The sequence below is a fragment of the Camellia sinensis genome, chromosome 11 (assembly GCF_055761805.1).
Source record: "Camellia sinensis isolate YWXY chromosome 11, ASM5576180v1, whole genome shotgun sequence".
NCBI classification, from domain to species: domain Eukaryota; kingdom Viridiplantae; phylum Streptophyta; class Magnoliopsida; order Ericales; family Theaceae; genus Camellia; species Camellia sinensis.
This window is the reverse complement of record NC_138971.1, coordinates 74,990,124-74,996,123: the sequence shown is the minus strand read 5'-3', so window position 1 is coordinate 74,996,123 and position 6,000 is coordinate 74,990,124.

The following is a 6,000-nucleotide window of genomic DNA, read 5'->3' as shown; positions in this document are numbered from 1 at the left end:
TCTTTGGGATACGTAGGCAACTTCATTCTGAAGTCTAGCCGTAAAATACTTCAAATTCAACTGTGTCCATGTGATGGTTTTAGTCATCTTTGTCTTTTCTGTATCCGGGAGTTCGGTTGCAATCATCGCTCTGAGGACTGATTACAATACACTACGGTGCCATTCAGATAAGGGGCAACTTTCCGTTGCCATTCAATGCACCGCGGTGTCATTCAAACAAGGGGCAACTTTCCGTTGCCATTCAATGTGCCGTGGTGCCATTCAAACAAGGGGCAACTTTCCGTTGCCGTGCAACTCTTTTCAAGCAAGGGGCAATTTTCCTTCGGATCTGAAGTTGCGCATCTCAAGAGTAGGTTCCGTGCTCGTTGAGCATTGATCGTTTGCCAAAAATAGTTTTTGAGAATTTTTACTGAGGTTGACTATTCGCTCGAAAATTATTCCATTTTTCCAAAAAATTGGACCATTTCTTGGACCCAAAAAAGGAAAATTTTCATTGCTCATAGCCTGACTTGCATGATTTTCAAATCAAAAATCGAACAAGTATGTTAATCTAACTCTCATATTGGTCAAAATTGTTTTAGTAGAAAGCAAAAACAAAAAATGGTCAAAATGATGAAATAGGGGCACAGTTGAGTCAGGCTTCCTGTCTTTTCCCTGTTGCCAATGCCTTTGCCAGAAAGGGCACCATACTTGCCAAGAAGGGCACTCTCCCTGCCAAAAAGGGCACAACTGAAACTGTCAACAAAAGAGCTGAAAGCTCTCTCATCCTCCAAGCAACGAGGTATCAAGCCAAGTACGAAGCACGAACTGGAATGGATCAAGATATCCCACTCCCTTATCTGGACAGATCTAACCACGTCCAAACTCCCCGGCAGAGCATCGACCGCCGATGTCAACTGCAGATTCGCTACACGCTTAGTTGCAGCACAACCCCTCTGTGGGAGGAACTCACTAGCTGTGAGCAGAAGAAGAAGAATCTAGCTGAGTGCTAGGGGCAAGAGCCCGTAACTTCTTGTTTATCCATCAACCACCCTGGGGGGGGATAAAAATGAGAGAATAAAGAATAGAGAGATGTACGATGTGAGAATCACAAATGAGAAAGGGTGGGAAATAATACCCGGAGAAACTGGCTCCTCGTGCACTGAGAGGTCTCTCGTCTTTGTAATACGTCTGTGCGTCATGTCTTTTGTTTTGTTCGTCTCGATTCTTGCTTTGAGTCGTTCCGAGCGTGTCTCGATGTGTTTAGGGTGTTTACTTTTTTTTTCCTTTGTTGAGTCGTGATGCGCTGTGTCCATTCGTAGACTCAATACCCAGTTAAGAATTCATTTTCAATTTCGATTTCAAAATAAAATCGTTTTGTGCTCAGAATGCTGTGCCATTCTTCACATTTGTGCAAAATAGTATTTGTTCTTTCATAAAACCGCAGGGTTCAACCCAGGTCATGTCAGAATAGTAAAACCAGGACCTATCTGAAGCTATATGGGTTCCAGACTGCAAAGCAAAAGAAAAGAGGAAATGTCGAGCATCTGAGTTTGTTTCAACTTCAATAAGTTCTGAGACTACATTCCGTGTGTACCTCTTCAGGTCTTACCAATGCTCCGAAGTATGAGTGTGCCTCTACCTCAAGCTCAAGATCAAGTCTTCTTCAAGTTAGAATGGCGATCAAAAGTGCTCTCCCTGAGTACCATTCCCTACCAGAGGCATCTTGGCTGTATTCGCAATGAGTTCCTAGGAGACCAACTGCGACGGTGGAAACTAGAGTTCGAATGGCTGTTGCCTAGAACACAAAGGTTCGGGATTTCCGAGACTAAAGTCTGGTTTAAATACCCAGGGGTGTATCTCCGACTTGAAATCTGTATGGAAGCCCCATAGGTTGAGATAGCGTGCATGCACCTCAATTCTGGATACCGAACCAACCTAGTCTGTCACCCCGTTGGAGAATAGGAAAAGTTGTGAATATGATCAGGAAGAAAGGCGACATCCAAAGTGTTCTACGTGAAGAACCCTTGTCAGTATTTCAGAGCCTTTGTACTGTAAGTTGAAGGTAAGTGTTCGAAGAGCACGAAGGGAGATCCCCGTCAGAGTAGAGCGGTTCATCGCCACTCACCCCATGAGGTGCTTTCTAAAGCGCCGCTACGCTTGTTTATTGCGTTCCTTAAACATCATGCATTGTATTGCATTGTACCTATCAAGTTTCCTTCTCATTCATGCACGATTTTGCATGTACGGTTCATTCAAAGAAGTTCCGTTTGAGATCCTTTATTTAGTGTATCAATCACACTTCATTCAGTTAGTGTATCAATCACACTTCATTTCTTTAGTGCATCAATCACACTCTCTTCACTTAGTGTATCAATCACACTTCTTTTATTTTGTGTATTTATCACATACATTCTCATTTTGTGTATCAATCACACTTCACTTCATTCACTTAGTGTATCAATCACACTTCATTCACTTTCACTTTTGTGTATCTATCACACATATTCTCATTTTGTGTATCTACCATGCACATATTCACTTTAGCGTATCTATCACATACATTCTCGTTTAGTGTATCAATCACACTTCATTCATTTAGTGTATCAATCACACTTCTTTCATTTTGTGTATCTATCACATACATTCTCGTTTAGTGTATCAATCACACTTCATTCATTTCGTGTATCAATCACACTTCATTCATTTAGTATATCCATCATACTTGTTCACTAAGTGCATCTATCACACTTTGTGTTCATTTTCAATATATCTATCATACTCTGTTCACTAAGTGCATCTATCACACTTCGTGTTCACATTTAGTGTATCAATCACACTTCACACATTTAGTATATCTATCATACTCTGTTCATTAAGTGCATCTATCACACTTCGTGTTCACCTTTAGTGTATCCATCATACTTGTTCACTAAGTGCATCTGTCACACCTTGTGTTCACTTTTAGTGTATCTATCATACTCTGTTCACACAGTGCATCTATCACACTTTGTGTTCACTTTTAGTGTATCTATCATACTCTGTTCACTTAGTGCATCTATCATACTTTGTGTTCACTTTTAGTGTATCAATCACACTCTGTTCACTTAGTGCATCTATCACACTTTGTGTCCGCTTTTAGTGTATCAATCACACTTTGTTCACATAGTGCATCTATCACACTTTGTGTTCACCTTCAGTGTATCAATCACACTCTGTTCACTTAGTGCATCTATCACACTTTGCGTTCACTTTTTGTATATCCATCATACTTTGCTTCATATAGTGCATCTATCACACTTTGTATTCACTTTTAGTGTCTATCACATGCTCGCTTTGTGTATCTATCACACTATGCTCACTTAGTGTATCTATCGCACATGCTTACTCACTTTGTATATCTATCGCACATGTTCGTGAAGATTTCACAATTTTCAAACCGGCTTCGCGTAGCATATAAGTCCAATTATCAAAGTCTTCCTGCATATCATTTGCATCCTGCCCCTTGAACTACGTTGGTTTGAATCCTTGCAAAGGGATACGTAGGCAGCCTGCGGGCACAACCATTTATTTATCAGTATTTTGTTTGTTTGTCCAAGTCTTCGGCCTCGTCAAAAATGGGTCGTCTCTGGGCTTTGACATTCACTCACGTTACTTCTTGACTTTCGAGTTCTGTCAAAGAGGGGCAACTGTAGACACCCTATTTTTGACCACCCTCAAGACTTGGGCGTTATCGATGGTTTACTTGGTGGAGAAAGGTGTGCAGGGGAAAGGTTCAGTTTCTTCGGCGAGGAGAGAGACAAATCTCAACTTCACACCCCATTTTGGGCCAAAGCTATTTTGGATGGTTTTTAGACTTTAAAACCCTCTCTTTCAAAACATTTTTGAAATAAAATTCCTACGATGCTCTGAGACTCACATTTTGTCAAATAATGCGCTTTTCAATAAACTGAGCAAGGACAAAGTGGAAATTAATGAAAGAGAGATGAAATCTTTGAAAAATCTTTCAAAACACCTTACTTAGGGGTTTGAAGTTGAAGAAAAGAGGAGAAGAGGGGAGAAAACAAGTTGGAGAAGAAGTTCGGCAAGGATTCGGGTAGAAGAGAGTCGAGCGACCCTCGCTGAATCAGGCTTATTCATCTGCATACTTGGATTTTAGCTATGAGGCCATCACCGTTGGAAAGCTAACTTCCAGGGCTTCAATTTAGACACCCACCGGCCACTTGTTGACCTTGGCAGCATCTATCGGCAAGCTATTTAGCCGACCGGCAATTTATTGTGCTGACCGGCCATTTATTTTGGCCGACGACCTCTTTTCTGGCCGGTGTACCCCTTTTGCACCCTTCAGACTTGGTGCATGCCAACTGTGCCAGCTGGAATGCACCAACACGCCTCCCCGTGCATGAAGTGGCTGTTTTGCCCCTTTTGCTCCCTTTTGGTCAAAGCTTCTTGAGGAAGCTTGACCCTTTGTCAAAGCTTCCTCAAGAAGCTTGGCTAGCTGTCTTAGCTTCCTCAAGAAGCCTTGACTCCTTTGCCCCCTTTGCCCCTTTCACTTAGCTTCTTTGAGAAGCTTAAACCATTTCCCTTTGCCTATGTAAGCACCTCTCTTCTTCCATTGTAAGGGGTTGGAGTTTTGAACATAAAAACCAGAGCTTATACATATACATCTGATATATACACACTCTCTCTCTATATTTCCCTCTCTCTCCTCCCTTGTGTGTGTTTTCTTGGCCTAAAAGTGCATTTTGACCTTACTTTTACACTAATACACACACCATTACACCTTGCTCCGAGATTGAGAAGCATTGAGGGTTGTTTTTTGAGATTTTGGACTGATTTTGCTCAGTAGAGTGTGGCTGGACCAACTGTTCTTGAAGTGTTCTTCAAGGGTAAGACTTTTACTTTATTATCCCCAATCTTGCATTGGTTCTTGACCTGTCTTGCATGCTGATTCAAGATTTGAGTATAACATAAAAAAGTCTTACATTTTCCTGCTTAAGAACTTTCATTAAGGGTGTTTTGGGGTTTGGGGTCGAACTCACCCTCTTAGGCCTTGTTTGGACCTTTTGGTGCTTCCATTGTTAGGCTTTGTTTGCTTGAGTGTTTGGTTCTTTTCACCACTGAAATCCAGTGGGTTTTCAGTGGTAAAGAAGAGGGTTTGAGGTCTTGGATAGGGGAGGGACACCCCTCTCCCTTGGTCTCTCTCTTGTTTGCATATTTGGCTCAATGTGGTAGCATGCCTGTCTAATCTTGTTTAGCTTCATTTCAGAGCTTATTTGGTGTTTATACAGCATGTTTAACCTCTGTCTCATGTGGGTTTGTTGGTCTCTTTCATGCATATTACACTTGCTTTATATCTCCTCAAGGTTGCCTAGAGGTATGCCATACATTAAGGCCATGATTCTCGCATGATCTAGCCTAATATTATGAAGGTATTAGCATCATTTTGCCATGTTCAAGGTCTGTTGGCCACTGTTTCAGTCATGCTTGCCATGTTTGGTGTCACCTCTTTGCATTTTGGCTGAGAGCCTTAAGGGTATGGGTCATGAACATGCATTGGTTAGGCTATTTCGGTGATTTGGAATCACTTAGCATATCATTTCAGTCCCTAAACCATGCTTGTATACTTGTATTCATCGCTCCTCTCATGCTTTGAAGTTGTACGCTCTTATGCCTTGAAACGTGCATTGTGTATGCCTAGGTGTTTGTTTCATTTGGGATGCCATATGTGTGGGTTTTGGAGCTCTTTTTTGCATGCTAAAATTCTGTTTTTGGTTGTATAGTTCATGCCACGTTTGTTTGGGTTAGTGGTGGTAGAATGCCCTTTGTTATGCCTTAGCTTTGGCCCCCCTTTTGGCTTGCATGTTTGTAGTGCATTTTGTCCATCACTTGAGGCACTTTTAGCCACTGTTTTGGGGGGTGTTTGAGGCCTCCCATTTCAGTCTAAGTCCCTTCTTGGACATGGTTGTATGTTTGACTTGTTGCCTCTAATCGCATACTTGCATTGTACCATATTAGCAT